The sequence below is a fragment of the Macaca mulatta genome, chromosome 3 (assembly GCF_049350105.2).
Source record: "Macaca mulatta isolate MMU2019108-1 chromosome 3, T2T-MMU8v2.0, whole genome shotgun sequence".
Classification (NCBI taxonomy): Eukaryota; Metazoa; Chordata; class Mammalia; order Primates; family Cercopithecidae; genus Macaca; species Macaca mulatta.
This window is the reverse complement of record NC_133408.1, coordinates 111005726-111026011: the sequence shown is the minus strand read 5'-3', so window position 1 is coordinate 111026011 and position 20286 is coordinate 111005726. Positions and strand designations below refer to the sequence as shown.

Genomic DNA, 20286 nt, shown 5'->3' with positions numbered 1-20286 from the left:
ACGTAGAGATGATTAGACCACTCTTAATTGTTCTCTCATTTTTTCATTTTACACAATAATGAGACTTTTCCCTTTTGCAGCGCCTAGTGTCAAAGAACTGATTAGACTGAATGATGAACATAGGCTAGGGGAAATTAAAGTACATTGATTTTATCTCAAGAATCACTTGGCAATTATTTCTTCCAAGTGCATGTGTGTGTGTGTGTGTGTGTGTGTGTGTATAATCTATCTTCAAAATTATATATAGTATATAATATGTAATCTAGGTGTATATATATGCATATACATGTATATATATATTCTATATATTTATCTATTTGTGTGGGTGTGCATTCATTATTGTAAATACTATTCTGTATCTTTTTCATTAAACATAAGCATCTCCCCATGTCATAAATTAATCCTCAAAAACATCTTATAGAATGACTAATAATCTATCATCCAGATATATCATAGTTTGTTTAATAAAAAGTACCCTATTGCTGAACTTTCAGTTGGATTTCAATGTTATAAATAATACTATAATGAACATCCTAGAATATTTATCTTTTTCTAGTCACTATTGGTTTTTTAGATTAAAATCCCTAGATATAGATCCAGTGTGATCAATCATTTGTAGATTTGTTAAGTTTCTTGACCTATTTTGTCAAATTGGTCTTCTCACTAAACCCAGCAGCATTAACTATCTTTTAAAAAATATTTACTGGCATTACTTGTAATAAAATTTAAGGTATAAGTCAGAGTCACTTTTTATTTTCCTATTTCTCTTTATTTCTATCTTCTTAGGAGGTAGGGAGACCAAAATAGGATATGTACAAAATTATTAACCACAGTTAAAACACACACGCATGCACACACGAGCATGTAGTTAAAAAAATGCACACAAGGTTGGTCTATGTGTTTATTTTTCAGAACACTGTTTTCTTAGGGCCATTCCAGTGACCTTGGTTAATATGGCTTTTGAATCCCACACGGCCAACTTTGACTATTTTCAAGTAGAGAAATTCCTAGAACTTATTTGGATACTAATACACTTGAAACAATATGAACCATGGGTTAACATTATGCATTTAAACTACAAAGAAGAAGCCGGGCTTGGTGGCTTATGCCTGTAATCCCAGCACTTTGGGAGGCTGAGGCAGGCAGATCACCTGAGGTCAGGAGTTTGAGACCAGCCTGGCCAACATGGCAAAACCCCATTTCTAGTTAAAAAAAAAAAAAAAAAAAAAAAAAAGCAAAAATTAGCTGGGCATAGTGGCGGGTGCCTGTAATCACAGCTACTAGGTAGGCTGAGTCAGGAGAATGGCCTGAACCTGAACCTGGGAGGCGGAGGTTGCAGTGAGCTGAGATCATGCCATTGCACTCCAGCCTAGGCGACAGAACAAGAGAAACCGTCTCATAAATAAATAAATAAATAAATAAATAAATAAATTACAAAGCAGAATATCTGAATAATTTGACTCATGGAATAATGTAGAAATAGCATGGTTTAAACATTACGATTTATAATCTACATTGTGCTTGTTTCATTTAACTATTTCTAAGTGAAATAATTTAGCCTTTGAAATATTTTTTTTTTTTTTTTTTTTGAGATGGAGTCTCGCTCTGTCGCCCAGGCTGGAGTGCAGTGGCCAGATCTCAGCTCACTGCAAGCTCCGCCTCCCGGGTTCACGCCATTCTCCTGCCTCAGCCTCCCGAGTAGCTGGGACCACAGGCGCCGCCACCTCGCCCGGCTAATTTTTTGTGTTTTTAGTAGAGACGGGGTTTCGCCGTGTTAGCCAGGATGGTCTCGATCTCCTGACCTTGTGATCCGCCCATCTCGGCCTCCCAAAGTGCTGGGATTACAGGCTTGAGCCACCGCGCCCGGCTGAAATATTTTAGAAACATTTCGTTTTACTAAAATATGTAATGAAAACTTCATTCTGTGGGATTCAGCTGAACTGGTAAAACAATTCTTTTCCATAGCTGTCAAATCAGACAGCTGCTTTGCTTCTAACAACATGTTATCTTTTTCATATTTGTCATTTCCTTTGTGGAGAGTGTAAACGAGATTGACCAACTTTTCCCCATGATGCTCATTTTCCTCACTCTCTACCTACCTATAATTTATCTATTTTTATACATCCTTCTTATTTAAAATTTAAATACTACAAACAAGATCACTGTACCTTTGACAATAATCCTAAATTCCAATCCCCCTTCACAGAGCCAATAATTGCTACCACGTTAGTGTTGATACTTATACACTTTTTGTTCTATGAATTTGTAACAATCAATAGTTAACAATGAAAATAAATAGTGCTATTTTGTGTTCTTCTTTTATATAAATGGTATAATAATACACTTACTGTGAGACCCGAAATCTGATTGTTTTTGCTTAACCATGCCTTCTTTCTTTTAACTTGCCTTCTTTCTTTTTCTTTTGCTGCATTATATCCGATATTGCATCATCTAGCAATCTCTCTATACATAGACATTTAAGTCTCTTCCAGTTCTTGGTTGTTAGAAATAAGATGGTGCAATGAACAAGCATGTACCTGCCTCATTTTGGACCTAAGCAAGTAGCTCTAAACAAAAATAATATCTCACTATTAAGGATAGTGCTTATTCTTGGTAGATTCTTTTATGAAGACAAATATATTTCTTTTTTTCACAAAATTGTTTTAATTATAATAAACATATTTTCTTCAGAATGCCTTTCCAAAATCAGGTGAGATGATTAAATGGATTTCCCTCCCTAAATATATTAACGTAGTGAATTCCACAGAAAGATTTCTAATGTTGAGCTATCTTTATATTCCCAAGATAAATCCATACTTCATTATGCTATTATTTTTAATTGCTGTTTTCAATGTGTTACCATTTTATTATACATTTTGTATCCATAGTAATCCTGTTGAAGATAGAAACTTTAATGCAGTGGCTCACGCCTGTAATTCCAGCACTTTGGGAGGCTCAGGCAGACTCCTTGAGCCCAGGAGTTGGAGACCAGCCTGGGCAACATGGCAAAACCCCATCTTTACAAAAAATATACAAAAATTAGCCAGGCATGGTGGCACATGCCTATGGTCCCAGCTACTTGAAAGGCAGAGGTGGGAGGATTCCTTGAGCCTGGGAGGCCGAGGCTGCAGTGAGCTCTGATTGTGCTACTGCACACTCTGTTCTGGGTGACAGAGTGAGCCACTGTCTCATGACAAAATGACAACAACAAAAAATACTTGGTCATAAAAAATCTGAGTCTGGAGCCTTGCTGGGGGCTGAAAGGTAGGGAAAATCATTACTTTAATACCACTTCAATGTCTATTATTTTTTCTCTATTTAGGTTTTCCTGTTCTTTTGGAAGTTTAACAAATTAATCGAATCATAGGTTCAACATATAATAAACTGCAGCTTTTATTCACATCAGTAACAGCCAGTTAGAAAATAAAGTATATATCTCGATGTCTGTTACTATTTTTTCATTAAGTTTTCCAGTTCTTCTTTTGCCAATTTTAGTAGTTTTGAAATATATAGAGATATTCCTTATTTATTAATTTTTAAAATCCATACTTTATTTTGTCTTAATCCTAATTTTCAAAGGTTGATTTATTTTATATGACCTATTAATGAATTCATTTTTTCCAAATTATTTCAATGAATATTTTAATTTATTCATTAATTGTCATATTTACCTTTCTTGATTCCTTTCTTCGATTTATTTTTGTTCTTTTTTTTAGACTGTTAGAATGGTTGCTTAGTTGTTTTATTTTTAACCTTTCTAAGTTTTTTTTTTTTCTGTTTTTGAGGCAGAGTCTTGCTCTGTTGCCCAGGCTAGAGTGCAGTGGTGCGATCTCAGCTCACTGCAAACTCTGCCTCCCGGGTTCAAGCAGTTCTGTGCCTCAGTCTCTCGAGTAGCTGGAATTACAGGCACCCGCCATCACGCTTGGCTAATTTTTGTATTTTAGTGGAGATGGCCAGGCTGGTCTTGGACTCCTGACCTTGTGATCCACTCGCCTCAGCCTCCCAAAGTGCTGGGATTACAGGCGTGAGCCACCGCACACAGCCTCAAGTTTTAATAAATGCATTTAAGTTGACAAACTTTCCTGAGTATTACTTGTTCTACATATCACAGGTTTTGAGAAATACATTATGATATCCACATATATATATATACACACACATATACACATACATACATATATGTATTAGATACAGATAGATATAAGCTTTCATCCACAGTTCCTGGCTTATAATTCCCACAGCCCTTGTTATTTCCTAACTGATTAAACAATGAGCATATATTTTCTTAAAGTATTTGGCCTTTGTTCTTGGTTCCTGAAGCAGCTTCAGAATAGTTTCAGAGCAATAATGGTAAAAGATAGTATTTTGTTGTAATGTTGGGGCACTTTAGGCCTCAGAAAATAGAATCTCTCTCTGCCTCTCACTCCCTCCTTTCACCTTCTCCTTTTTCTCCCCAAGACAAGCCACAGAAACTAAAATCTACTCTAATTTCCCCCAACCTTTCTGTCTTAGATCTGGCCATAAAGAAATTCTCTGACCTACCTTGTCTGATTGCAGGTCTTAAGACCTTCATTTCAGAAGAGGTCCTGCCCATACCTGGAAGGAATGCTACACAGTGAGACTACACAAGAAGACTCTGAACAGATAGGCCTTTCTGGGTTTCCCCTCTGCGTCTATTAGCATGAGCTCTATCCCTTTTGTTCCATCACATTTCTACATGGTTGCTCAGTCTTCAATCATGCCCATCCAGTGAAATCTCCATAAGAGGCCCAAAGAGGATAGGGTACAGAGAGCTTGGACGGCTGCACACAAAGAAGCTTACAGGAAGGTGAACAAGAACTCATCTACAGTAGGGTGGGAGCACCCTAACTCCACGGGAATGGAAGTTCCTGCACTTGGTATCTTTTCAAACCTCACACTATGGATTACTTTATCTGGCTTTTTATTTATATCCTTTAAAATATCCTTTGTAATAAATGGGTAAATGTGTTTCCCTGAGTTTTGTGAGCTACTCTAGCAAATTGACCATGCTTAAAGAGGGGGTTGGGCCAGGCACGGTGGCTCACGCCTATAATCCCAGCACTTTGGGAGGCCGAGGCGGGTGGATCACCTGAGGTCCAGAGTTCGAGACCAGCCTGACCAACATGGAGAAACCCCGTCTCTACTAAAAATACAAAATTAGCCGGATGTGGTGGCGCATGCCTGTAATCCCATCTACTCCGGAGGCTGAGGCAGGAGAATGGCTTGAACCCAGGAGGCAGAGGTTGCGGTGAGCCGAGATCCCGCCATTGCACTCCAGCCTGGGCAACAAGAACGAAACTCCGTCTCAAAAAAAAAAAAAAAAAAAAAAAAAAAAAGAGGGGGTTGTGGGAACCCCAACAGGAAGCTGGTAGGTCAGAAGTTCAGAGGCCTGGACTTGTGACTGGTGTCTGACGCTCGGCAGTCTTGTGGGATCTGACACTATCTCTTGGAAGATGACATCGGAATTGAATCGGATTGGAAGACACCCAGCTGGTATCCACTAGAAAACTGATTGCTTGCCTGTTGGTTGGGAGAAATTTCCACACATTGGGTGAAAGAAGTTTTCTGTGTTGATTGCTGTGGTGTAAAAGCAGAAGAAAAAGTTTTGTTTTTCTACACAGTATGTAATGGTCTTATTTTGAATCTATTCTAAGCATACTTTTTTCAGTCTTTGCTAACATAAAAATTTACATTTTCTTTAGTTATTTAATTTGCTATATAGCCTTATTATCCTTGTATTCCTTGGATACTTGGGAGATGAAATGTTTATTCTCAGAAAATAGAAAAGCCATGTAGACTACAGAGATCATACTGGGTGACCAGAGATGAAATAGTGCGCAATATTTCATTCCTATAAACATGGATCCTTAACGTGTGACCTGGAGAAAATATTATCCATGTAATGTCCTCTAGTCTTCCAAAAAGACTTAACACTCCTTTGAGAAAGAGAAGAACAATAATCAGTTGAGACTGGAACTCAACACGCCGGCTCACATTATTAATATTTTTATTTCTAGACTCTAGAAAAAAGGCTGCTTCTAATTATACTCAAGGTCCAATGGATTGTAATGTTTTTTTAAAAAATATTAACAGTTCCCTCTTGTAGCCTTGGTCAAACATGAAGCCCTAAATGGGTAAGGATATCTATTGGACTGAAAAAGATATTTCTCAGTGTCTGGGAAAGGAAGAATTGGTCAGATGGTGTGAAGTTCAACTGTGGGACTCATAATCTCTGGCAAATTATGCTGCTTCTAACAAAAACATTCGTGCACACTCATATCCTTTCTTACACCAACTTAATACAGAATTCTGCTAATTTAACTAAGGTAGATGTTTCACACAAAACCCAATTTTGCAGACATTTTATTTTTCTTTTATGTTTTGATTATCACCTTTCAGCTCAAAGGGTTTTAGGGAGCTAGAAACTCTATTTTTGCAGCGCACAGACTTTCTGTTTCTCCTTTTCATTCACATTTCTAAAGATGATTGGTTATGAATTTAATCTTGTTAACACCATGACCTTTTCACTACCAAGTTTTAAGAATTACCTGTTAGACCACTGAATAATACCATTAGCAAGTAAAGTATATGGGATATATGAAGTTATCAGGCAGAGCAGTATTTGTTCCCTATCAATGTGTATCTAACAAAACATTACACAGAATACTTTCTGCCTGCTTTGAAAACATTTCGATTCATTTTCTTTTTTGTTCTAAGATGAAAAATATTTACATTTCAATTAAATTTTAACTAAATTTGGCAAGCCATGGGGCGTTCAAAAGTTTGTGAAGGTCCAGAAATCTTAATATTTTATTTGAATTGAATACTCACTTTTTAACCTTAGCCATAAAGCTATATTGGTCTGTTTCCCACTTAGAACTAATCAGTTCTTGTACGTTATTCAATAATTGGTCAAGTACATGTGACCCAGGAGTTGCTGATGTGACATTGTCCTTAAAGAAAGAATATTCTGCAAATAATTCATGATACCTGTAAAGAATTTTTGGGGTCCTAAGTGGTGGAGATAGCTTGTGACTGTATTTACTGATTTTTACTAGAAATTTGCTTAACTCACTACCTTAACCCTTGCCTAAATGGTTGTGTGTTAGCATATACAAATTAAGTATACATATTAGATTTAATTTGTAAGTTTTATTGGTTGGAAAAAAAAATCCTTTCATTTTGGCCAGGTGCGGTGGCTCATGCTTGTAATCCCAGCACTTTGGGAGGCCCAGGTGGGCAGATAATGAGGTCAAGAGATCGAGACCATCCTGGACAACATGGTGAAACCCCATCGCTACTAAAAATACAAAAATCATTAGCTGGGCATGGTGGCAAATACCTGTAGTCCCAACTACTGGAGAGGCTGAGGCAGGAGAATTGCTTGAACCTGGGAGGCAGAGGTTGCAGTGAGCCGAGATTGCTCCACTGCACTCTAGCCTGGGCAATGGAGCGAGACTCCATCTCAAAAAAAAGAAAAAAAAAAAGCTTTCATTTTAAGAGTAAATCCTAGATTAGAAGTAATAGCAATCAACTGCCAAATAATAAAACTGTTAATAACATATTAAAAACTCTAAGGAAAAAACTCTATTTAAGGTTTTTATTAAAAGTTGTATACTTGTATCTACCTTTATTCTTTTAAAGAGAAACAGAAAGCCTTGCCTTTGATTTTTAATTAGTAAATATTATGGATTTGTATTAAGTGAAATAGGTTTTTAATTTCTACTTGTGTAAAACATTTACCTGCCTTAAATTATAGTCATGAAAATGAAGACAAAAATCAAAATACAGTCTCAGCCATCAAAGTCAAAGAACATGATCTTTTTTTTTAATCTCCAGGTTAATTTTTAGTGTGAAAGCAAACTATCTTAGGCACAATCACATCCTCTTATAATGGTTAAATTCACCTTGTTTTGAGGAGAAAGGCTGCTGTGGAACTTCTTTTGAGAATTGTATATTCATGTCCTTAGCCCACTTCTTTATGGGATTGTTTTTATCTTGTTACTTGGTTTGAGTTCCTTGTAGATCCTGGATAGTAATCCTTTGTCTAATGCATAGTTTGTGAAAATTTTCTCCCACCCTGTGGGTTGTCTGTTTACTTTGCTGATTATTTCTTTTGCCATGCAGAAGCATTTTAGTTTAATTAAGTCCCATCCATTTATCTTTGTTTTTCTTGTGTTTGCTTTTGGGTTCTTGGTCATGAACTCTTTGCCTAAGCCAATGTCTAGAAGAGTTTTTTCAATGTTATCTTCTAGAATCTTTATGGTTTCAGGTCTTAGATTTAAGTCTTTGATCCACCTTGAGTTGATTTTTGTATACGGTGATAGATAAGGATCCAGTTTCATTCTTCTACATATGGCTTGCCAATTATACCACACAATTTGAACATTTGAATAGGGTGTCCTTTCCCCACTTTACTTTTTTTGTTTTGTTTTGTTGAAGATCAGTTGGCTGTAAGTATTTGGCTTTATTTCTGGGTTCTCTATTCTCTTCCACTGGTCTATGTGCCTATTTTTATACCTTTCCATGTTCTTTATACAGTAGATTATCTTTTGATTCTTATGGTTATTAAACATGGAGCCTGTAGCTATTTGGCTGTTGTGTGTTTGTTTAGACACAGGGTCTTGCTGTATTGTCCAGGATGGAGTGCAGTGGCACAGTCATAGCTCACTGCATCCTTAACTTTCCAGGCTCAAGTGATCCTCCCACCTCAGTTTCCCAAGTGAGTAGCAGGGACTACAGCTGCATGCCACCACACCCAGCTAATTAAAAAAAAAAAATTTAGTAGAGATGGGGTCTTCCCTTATTGCCCAGACTGGTCTCAAACTCCTGGCTTAAAGTGGTCTTCCTGCCTCAGACTCCCAAAGTGCTGGGACTACAGGTGTGAGCCACCATTCCTGACCAAGCCTGTAGCTACTTGTAACCCAGTCCTGTAAATGCTCAATGGGCCTGGTCTTTGCTCTTTGGCTATGGCTGCTTGCCAGCTAGTTTATAAGCTGCATTGGCTTCTCAGCCCGATACATTTATCTTACAAACTCATCCCAGAGCATAAAAAAGGTACATTTTTTTTCACCTACATACTTATGGCTATTAGCTCACTAATCCAGCTCAATTATCTAGATATTCTGTTGGTATGCATTTGTTACCAACGGCCACCTGTTCCAAAGTGCTGATGTATTTAGTATCTCTTCAATGATAAATTAGTTTTATGTATAGCAAAGACTAGTTTATCCCCTAATTTGATTAAGAGATAGAAAATCAATTGATGACAAGCCATTCACTTACTCTGGTAACCTTAAAAGTCAGTCAATATGCATGTTCTATGTTCTTATTGAATTTAAGGTATTATCTCCGGGAAATTATCTGAGTTGCCAAATTCATCTAGAATTGCTAGAATTAGGCAAACTTACATTACTATATTTTTCCTTCCTGTATATTTTTTCTCCCTGCCCCCTCCCTTTTGTCCTTTCTCTCATTTCATCTGCTGAATACAAAGTAAATAATGATTACATTCCATTTACATGGTCACAAGAAAAAGATCTAAATTTCATCTATATACTTGGAAACACATCACTACCAGTCATAAAATGGGAGCTAATATTCGTTGTACATGCTAATTGGTTTACATGTGCTATTTCATGACCATTCTAGGAGGAATGAATACTGTCATTATGAGTCCTGTTTTGCAAATCGGTATAGAGAGGTTAATTAGACTACCCAAGGTCATACAGATAGTAATAGTGACATCAGGATTCACTCAAATTATCTAACTCCAGAGCCAATAGCCTAGGAGTGCTCACTCATGTACACACACACACTTTCTCTCTCTCTCTCTCTCTCACACACACACACACACATATACACACACATACTATATACATATTAACATTTAAACTTCATAACTTTTAAAGTAAGCACAAATATGTATTCTATACAAATAGAAAAACTGAGGCACAGAGAGATTAAACAATTTGCTCAAGTTAGCACAACTGGTAGTCAGACAAACTGGGAGCCCAAGCATTTTAGCTTCAGAATCTCTGCTTTTAACTGTTATAGTCTCTGTGAAAAATGCTTATAGCAAAAACATGCCATGTCTAGCAATAGATATGTGTCTATATGGAGACACATTTGCAGAAATAGAATGTACTACAAATATACTTATTTTTGTTCAAAAGCATCTTTATTTTCCATCTCTATTGCCAATGTTGTTGTTGTTGTTGTTTTTTCAGTACTTTTTTTTATACTTTAAGTTCTAGGGTACATGTGTACAACGTGCAGGTTTGATACATAGGTATACAAGTGCCTTGTTGGTTTGCTGCACCCATCAACTCATCATTTACATTAGGTATTTCTCCTAATGCTATCCCTCCCCCAGCCCTCCACCCCTCCACAGGCCCGGTGTGTGATGTTCCCCACCTTGTGTCTAAGTGATCTCATTGTTCAATTCCCACCTATGAGTGAGAACATGCGGTGCTTGATTTTCTGCCCTTGTGATAGTTTGCTGAGAATGATGGTTTCTAGCTTCATCCATGTCCTTGCAAAGGACATGAACTCATCCTTTTTTATGGCTGCATAGTATTCCATGGTGTATATGTGCCACATTTTCTTAATCCAGTCTATCATGCAGTTTCCCAGAGCTGGCAAAACCTGTACACATTTGTATTACACAAATTCCACTTATGTTTCTGATTCATCCCAGTTATTCATAATTAATTTTTTGCTGGTTTTTACATTTACATTTGGCTTATTTATTCTAAATGAGAATCAAATACAAAGGGAAGATATATTTGGTGTCTGAGAATGGAATTAAGGTGGATGGCAACTTCAATTTGTGAAATGACATTAAAAAAATCTTAGAAAGATGGATTCAAACACACAGTCTGTTCACACCCAGATCACATTCACAGTATGAGGTGCTAATTGATAAAAACATGACATTGATGACAACAGATTAATTCCAGATACAGTTTCCATAATATTATGACTAGAGGAGCAGTAATGAACTTTTCATTCTTATTATGCAGTAGAGAGAGCCATAATTGTTTCACCCAGTGTGACTATTTGATTAATGTTTGTCATCGTCTCCATTCCCTACATTCCATATTCACTCAGAAACTAGGCCTATTTTAAATCACTAGTATACGCTCAATGTTGGTCCCAGAGAAGGCCCTCAATAAATAATGAATGAATGAATGGATGAATGAATGGAAGTATAATAGTGACTGAAATATAAGTGCATAGAAACCTAAATTCAATCCCTCATACACCACATATGAAGTCAATGGCACCAAGTTTAAGTTTATCTCACCAGATATAGGGCCAAACTGGTATGGTACCTCCTACCTTGATGGAATGGCTGAGTCATGACTAGGAAGACAACTGTGATCAGAGCTGGCAGCATCTGGAGACATTTGTCTCTGTTTATTCCCTGATTCAAAATAAAAGAATCACTCCTCAACTGAAGCTATGACCCTGTGGATCACTCCTTCCTCCTTGACACTATTTCTTTAGTTGGCTCCCAAGACACCACATTCTCCTTGGTTTCTCCTATCACACTCTTCACTCATTTGGGTTCTTTTGAAGGTTTCCCTTCTTCTTCCCCACTTCTTGTCTTTTCATTCTTTTAATAGTGCCTTTAGAAGAGTAGACTTTTTAAGTTTGAGGAAGTCCAATTTATTATATTTTTATTTTGTGGAGTATAGTTTTGGTACTACAGCTAATACATCTCTGCCTAACCCAGGATCACAAAGATTTTCTCCCATGTTGTCTTCAGGAACTTTTACAATTTTCAATTTAACATTTAGGTCTATGATCTATTTAAAGTTAATTTTCATGTATGGTGGAAGATACGAATTGAAATTCATATGAATTAGCCGTTGGGAAAATATAAATTAAAACCAAGATGAGTTATCACCACACACATATTAAAATGGCTAAAATAAAAATTGCTGACTATATCAAGTGTTGGTGAGGACGTGGAGCAGCCCATACATTGCTGGTGTGAGTACAAAGTGATGCTGCCACTTTGGAAAATAATTTGTAAGTTTCTTACGAAGTTAAACGTGCATTGCCATATGACTCAGCAATCCCACTCATAGTATTTACCCTCAAGAACTGAAAACTTATAGTCACATGAAAACATGTATATGAATATTTATAGCAACTGTTTTTATAATTGCCAAAACTGGAATCAGCCAATATGTCCTTCACTGGGTGAATGGACAAAGAGTTATTCACACATACAATGGAATACTATTCACCAATAAAAAGGAATGGACATTCAACAACATGGTTAACTCTCAAGGCATTATACTGAGTAGAAAAAGCCAGTTCGAAAGGTTATATAATATATGATTATATTATATGACATTCTCAAATATAAAATAGGGTGATGGAGAACAGATCAGTGGTTTTCAGGGAAGGAAGAAGGGAGAAACATGACTCTAAGGGGATAGCATGAGAAGGATTTTTGGGGTGGCAGAACTTTTCTGTATCCTATTTTATATGAACCTATACATTTGCCAAAATTCATGTAATGATACTGAATAAATAATGAAAAACTGCAAATCTAATAGAATTCTTATGCTCATAAATATGTTCAGTTGTGCCTTGGTACCTTCTTTTCTCTGGCAATCTACTCATATCTGAAAGTAAATGGAAAACTAGGAATTGATTGATCAAAATTGACATTACTAATGAAGTATCAGAGATATATATTAACTTGATGAGATTAATTTTAGTAGAAACCAGTTCTTTTACGGATAATTTTAGCTTCATTCTCATTCTTGTATTTATTCATACCAGAAATATATATTGAGCACCTACTATGGGCCAGGAAGTATTTTAGGTACTGGGATACAACAGCAAAAAAGCAAAGTCCCTGTCCTCACATATCTTACTTTCTACTGGAAAGAAATGGACCAAAAACAAAACAAATAAAAAATCCACAAATAAGTATAGGGAACATGAGGGATAAGAATTCCTGTGAAGGAAAAAGCAGAATGGAGGGTTAGAGACTGAAGATGGTTGGGAGAAAGAGAGAGTTGCTATTTTAGATGCATTGGTGCTGGAAGGGGCACCAAGAAAGAGATATTTATTTTGGCAAAAACGTGACAGAAGATATGGCTATCTAGATATTCCAGAAGAGGGTAGAATAAGGACTAAGACCCTGATGGGATTCTGGATCTGAGGTGTTCACAGAACAGCAAGGAAATGAGAGCAGCTAAAGCAGCATTAGGAGGGAAGCTGTGGCAGTTTGGTGGCCATGGGTCACATCTCACAGTGTAGTCCGTTTAAAGAGTGAGTGAGATGCAAAACCACTAGCAGTTTTAGGGAACAGATTCAAGATCTGAAATGTGTTTTAAAAATAATTGGGGCCGGGCACGGTGGCTCACACCTGTAATCCCAGCACTTTGGGAGGCCGAGGCGGGCAGATCATGAGGTCAGGAGATCGAGACCATCCTGGCTAACACAATGAAACCCTGTCTCTACTAAAAATACAAGAAATTAGCCGGGCATGGTGGCGGGTGCCTGTAGTCCCAGCTACTCGGGAGGCCGAGGCAGGAGAATGGCCTGAACCTGGGAGGCAGAGCTTGCAGTGAGTGGAGATTGCGCCACTGCACTCCAGCCTGGGTGACAGAGCCAGACTCTGTCTCAAAAAAAAAGAAAAAAAATTGCTCTAGGCTGGGTAGAGATCAGATCTCAGGGTGGCAGAGAGATAAATTATGGTGCTATTGAAATTACCAGAGTATGAGATAATGATGACTTGAACTAGGTGGGGGTAGAGATGATCAATAGTTTATCAAATTACAAAGCACATTAGCATAAAGGCTTACATTACATAAATATTTCAGTGTAATAAAAAAATTAAAATGCTAATTTTTTGTTCCTCAATAGCCTAGTTAGCATTCCATAACAACGCATTCATTTTTCTCAGTTTGATTTTATTATGAAATTATTATGTATTTTTTTATTTGCAGTATTAGGTTAAAGGAATAATCTATTTTAAGTGGAAAGACACAGCATATATCAAGATCTCTATTAAAATCCAAGGCCATATTTTGGAAGTTATATTAAATATAATAATGTCATAAGGAGATATTTGGAAAAAATGAGATTGATGATTTTCTCCTTGTATCTTACTGGAATTATTTGAGGATAAATAGTTTTTCAGAACAAGCAAGACAAACAAGATCCTCCTCCTGCCAAATCAGTGAACTTCTCAAGTTCAAAAGAACTCTTTGGCTACTGCCTAGAGCCATTTCCTCATTTTTGATGACAGCAAATGAGTGGTTCATTTTCTGTTTTACAGTGTTATGCCCTTCAGCAAATTCTGAATAAAACTGCTGCACTTGTTTGGTGAGAACTTTTTCAACATTTCATGCTGAACATATCCGCTGTTCATAACCAGAGCAGATAAGTTCAAAGACTAAAGGCAGCTTTCAAAACACAAATGCAAAACAAAATGAAAATACAATAATGTGAAACTTCAACATTGATTTGCCAATGATCTGTCTTGAGTTGTTTATAAATCTGACCATACCTTTGCAGTGCCAACCCAGGCTGTGCAATGAGACATTTAGGACCAAGATTCCGAACAATTCATGCATGTTTCACAGGCCAAAGTTCAACTCATCGTTTAAAACTTTTACTCAAGACCTTACAGAATCAAGTCATGCTTTCTACGAGTCAAAACATCTGCTGGTGCACTGTTCACCTCCTTGTAAACATTGCCTAATATATGGAGGAAAAAAGTCACATAAAACAAGGTAGTCATGACAAATGTTCAACACTGTCAGCATAGTCAAGAGTCACCACTTCTCCTGAATATATTTGGTGCTACTTCTGTTAAGCAAAATAACTTCCAAACATAAAATTCTGCTACTTAAAATTCAGGCATAAAAACATTTTCCTGGGGCTAATGTATATTTAAAATTTCTACCAATGTCTATGTGTCAGCACTCAACCATGACTTCAGTTTACTGTCAACACACAGACAAAGATTATGCATAGACCATATTGATCAAATTATTTTTTATCAGAGTCTCATTGAAATGCAAAATGGTTAGTACTTAGAAAACCATATGAATCAATTATCCTAATCTGGAACTTGCAGACAGAATGTCAAATGAAATTGTAAGGTCTTATTTTATCTGCATGTGAAATTGAGAGCTGAGAAATATGAGTTTGCTAAGGCTATTTTTTGGTTTGTTAATGGCAGTAACAATGCATGCTCATAAAAAACTTATTTTGTCAGGTATGAGTAACTTCTATGGACTTTCTCATCTTTAGCTCATTTATAATAACTTCTAATTCCTGACTTAAACTGTAAGATAGAAAAGAAGACGTGGAAAAAGAGAAGAGTAGTTCAGATTCAGTGTTTGAATGTGAGGTGTTTGTAGGACTTTCAAGTAGAGATGTCCAGGAAGCACTGAACTTGTACATGTCATGGTTTAGGAGAGAAACTTGGGCTAAAGATGCAGATTTCTGTCAAAGGATATTGCTGCTAGAAGTAGCTATGTATGTGGAAAAATAAGGAGACACGAGGAAGAAAAGTCCTGGGCACACCAATGTTTATGGGATAGGTAGAAGGGAAGTCCCTGAAGAGAAGGGAAAATAGAGGACAAAAACAGGACATGGTGTGAAGGCTAGGGTGGAAAGCGTTCAAGGAAGGGAGAATGGCCAACAGCATTATCAGGTGATGCTGAGACATCTGTCTCAAGAATTTGACTAGTCTAGGTACTTCATATAAGTGGAATCAGACAATATTTTTCCTTTTGTGGCTGTCTTGTTTCACTTAGCATATTATCCTCAAGTTTCATCCGTGTTGTAGCCATATGTCAGAATTTCCTTTCTTTTTGAGGCTGAATAATATTCCATTGCACCAGGATGCCATGGATAAGAATTCTTAATGTGCATCTAGTAACCTAAACTTTATGGACATACTGTCTAAAAAAGTTATTAAAAACTGAAAATTGAATTTTGATTGAATTGGTTGAAACAATTGGAAGGTATAGAGTCCTGAAACTACAAATTAATTTAGACAGTTTCTGATAAATAACATTTGTACTTTCTCTAGCATAGAACAATTAATACTGGGGGAAACAAAACAATAATAAGAGTTTAAATTGTATGAGTATATGATTATTCAGATAATTTTGGTCTTTCTTCTTAAATGCTGTGACAGTTTCAAAATGAGAAAGATGGGTAGTGGTTATACAACATTGTGAATATACTGATGCCATTGAATTGTACACTTTAAATGATTAATTGTATGTGAATTTCATCTCAATGAAAAAAATGCTATAATAGTGGAAATGTTCCTTAAGCTTGGAATTGGAGTTGTATTTTTACTACAAATGTCATATCCCATGTGTTGGTATACAATGCTGATACATTTATATTAAAATTAAATGGATTGATTTAACATTACAGTTCATTATTGATAAAAACAGAAGGAAAAAGATTTTTAGAGATGCCTTTGCACATATGGTTCTCTCTGCTCAGTATCTTTTCCAAAGTTTGTTCATCCTGCAAGGCCCAACTTATTTGCCATTTTCTTATGAGAGTCTTCCTCATCACATAAAAATAAGTGTTTCCTTCTTTTTATACTCTGTTATAGCACTTAACCTCTGCCTGGTTGGGTCTGTTCCCTCTGCTGAACTGAAGGTTTCTTGAGAACAGGATCATGCTCTCTTCCCCTTTGTATTTATCAATCATATAGAATATATACAGTCAATGCTAGTTATGTTAAAACTTACTGTATATAGAGCATTGAGCAATGTCCTTCTGATGACAGTCAGTGTTCTTGAAACAGTTAGATATAGTTAGTATAGATCAACCATTCATACATGAACTCACTTAAGGACAAAGGCAAAACACTTGTCCAATGCAAAATTATAAGCAATATAATAAGCTGGTTATGACACAATTATCTGTAAAATAGTATGGGTGTGTATCAAATTATTTCTCAGGTAAGAAAATGCCAAACAGAAAGAATTAATGTGTGCGCCAAATATTGAACCTTAGATGTGGCTAGGTTTAAAGATCTGAGGATAAAAACATGCAAAACAAGACATTCTGGAGAGAGAGAAAAACGACAAAGGGAAGTGTGTCATGGGATCCTGGAAAAGAGATTCTTATTAGGGAAGTGGGCAAAGATAATCTGGGTCTTTAGAAAAAGATTAGAAACCTCTGAAGATGTGAATAATGACAAAACGTCTGTAATAGAGTTACAAATTTACTCACATCTCCACTCAGATTTGGAAAGAAAATGTTGTCTCTTCATTTCTCTGTACCAGTCAGATTGTCTCCATTACGTACACCTACAGGGTAGAGACAACAAAAAAGGAAAAAATCTAAAATATAGTCCCATTGGAAAAACTAAATCCATTAGAGTATTAGTCCCTGGTAAAAGCAGTATCTTAGAGGCCCTCTTCTTCAGCCGTTATCTGTTTGTGCTGTGCAGCAGCACAAACCAGTGGTGCCCTGGTCTGTTGTATGGGCCAAGTGGCAGGGGAGCATCTGTGCAGTGTTCTGGCACCTGCTGAGAAAGTGTAAGCTGGGGGAACTCAGGGTGTGGACATTCTGGACTTGGTCAGGACACAGTTGTCTTCCTGTTGATTCAGCCCCTCCTTAAGCCTCACAACCATTTAGCTACACAGCCCCTGAACCCTGACTTGAGAGTTCCCTAGACCAGCCTGACTCTCAATTTACTTCCACCTGTCTCCCTCAGGGCACACAGGCACTTGTGAGCCCGATCTCTGACACGCAGGAGGCAGATTACAGGAGGAAGCCACACTCAGGCCTCCTTTCAGTCTACTCTCCACCACCAAGTTGATCTGCTCTGTTGGGCCAGCCAAATATGAGAGTCTTTGGGGGCATCTCATTCCATGTCACACATCTTCTCCCATGAGGACTTCAGCCTGGAAAGAGGAGATCTAGACACAAGTGTCTCTCCGGCTTCCTCAATCTGCCATTCCCTTTCTCTTCCATTCAACTCTTGGGACCAACCGGACAAGATTTTCCTTCTTCCTTTTTGACTAGAACCTTTTTTCCACAAAACTCTATGATTAATCTTGCTAGGCCAGCTTCTAGAAGTTTTAAAGGGGAAAATAAGGGAATTTAGAAAATCCTCTCAGATATGTAGTTTTCACTGTCTGTGCACTGGCTTTGAGAATATCTTTCCTTCTCTGTGTTTTTGTTGAAATTCACCTAATTTCTACTAAATTCCCAAGTCTGACTATGGTAAAAAATATTCACAAAGAAACATAAAAAACATAAGCACATTACATTTCTCAAAATATTACGTCCATATAGTATACCTATCCCCCTAGAACTCTATTCTTTCTCTAATTGGAAAAATATATAGCCGGGCGCGGTGGCTCACGCCTGTAATCCCAGCACTTTGGGAGGCCGAGGCGGGCGGATCACAAGGTCAGGAGATCGAGACCACGGTGAAACCCCGTCTCTACTAAAAATACAAAAAATTAGCCGGGCGCGGTTGTGGGCGCCTGTAGTCCCAGCTACTCGGGAGGCTGAGGCAGGAGAATGGCGTGAACCCGGGAGGCGGAGCTTGCAGTGAGCCGAGATCGCGCCACTGCACTCCAGCCTGGGCGACAGAGCGAGACTCCATCTCAAAAAAAAAAAAAAAAAAAAAATATATATATATATATATATATATATATATATATATATATATATATATATAGATTATCCTCCTGTGCTCTATGAAATTTTCCTTAAAACTGAAGTTTGTTTGATTTCTGAACTTCTAATGCCCTTTCTTTTCATTAATTTTTCCATGTTTGTAGATTCTCTCGGTAATTAATGTTACAACCCTTAGTTTTCTAATGTTATAAAAATGTTTACTTTTAATTATTAAGCAGTTCATAGTAATTTCTGGATCTTAAAAAGAAAAGCTAATTGGGTTTGTAAAAGTTTTGAATCAAATATACTAGCATTTAAATACCCTCTTTGAACTCCATTGTGTTATTTTATTTTCTTTATGACCAGTTCGGTTCACAATGCTGATTTTAATCCAAATATTTGCCTTCCAAGATGCTGGTTCTACCATTTACAATCCACACTGTACCTCTTTGTAGAACACTGCTCAGAATTATCTGCAAGGTGAAAGAGAATTTTATTTTCCTGATCTTGTTTGATTATATTTACCTATTGAATTTTTCATTGTGAAACAAGCCCTATGAACATTTACAGAATGCATGTTTCATTTTTTTTCGAAACTCTTTCTAGTAGAGTTGATTCTATACCAGTTGTTTTTAAACAATGGAAATATAAATATATTTTTGTCAAAAGGAAAAATTTGAGAGTGTATATGGATAGCTTATGAGAAGGTGGCTCAAAAATTCAATTATGTGATTTCATCAAATAAAAAAGTAGTTGGCACAGTTTTGACTCTAAGTACCAGTCATATCAGTGGGAAAGGATATTTAAGCTAGAAGTTATAGACATAAATCCATTTTAATTATTGTACATTTTCCCTACTGTTCTATCAGATTACCATGTATAGCAACTCGCCATTCAGCAGTTACTCATTTCTAAGGTTGTAAATGTCAAGAAATACCAGACTATCACCCTGGACTCCATAGTGTGATTGTTTTATGTGTGTGTATGTGGTTTCATACCCAAGTGAGTCATTCTGCCAAGAACCTTGAGAATATCGGTCTAGTCTAGACATTTCAATCTTAATGATTGATGCTCAGCTTTGGCATAAGATTATGCATCATTAGAAAGAGGATGTGGGTGTAAAATGGTTCTGTGCAAATACAAACATTATATACTTAAGCCCACAAAATCTTGACTAGTCATTTCCTCTGCTAAACCTTTCCATTCCCACTATTTTTTTTAAATCATCACTTGTATCACCAACTGCTCATCAGTAAACCTCGTATCTCTAAAATAATCTCTGCTGTCCTATTTGTATTTCTAGCATACACTATGATGTCTGACTTAGTAGCTTCATAAAAATCTATTGAATTGGCCAGGTGTAATGGCTCACGCCTGTAATCCCAGCACCTTGGGAGGCTAAGGTGGGCAGATCACCTGAGGTCAGGAGTTTGAGAGCAAACTGGCCAACATGGTGAAACCCTATCTCTACTAAAAATAAAAAATTAGCCAGGCATGGTGGCGGGCTCCTGTAATCCCAGCTACTTGGGAGGCTGAGGCAGGAGAATCACTTGAACCCAGGAGATGGAGGTTGCAGTGAGCCGAGATCATGCCATTGCACTCCAGCCTGGATGACAG

General features: G+C 37.0%; 1 protein-coding gene across 3 annotated transcripts in view; it reads right to left on the bottom strand.

The window, feature by feature from the left end:
* LOC106997514 (uncharacterized) overlaps positions 1-20286 on the bottom strand; it is a 76512-nt gene that overhangs the window by 20969 nt on the left and 35257 nt on the right. For 2 of the 3 annotated variants that reach the window (XR_013415911.1, XR_013415912.1), the window contains exon 2: positions 17269-17345. The exons of the other annotated variant lie outside the window; for it this stretch is intronic. The gene's annotated coding sequence lies outside the window, so the exon portion shown is untranslated. The remainder of the gene's footprint in view (positions 1-17268; positions 17346-20286) is intronic. 3 annotated transcript variants of the gene reach the window in all.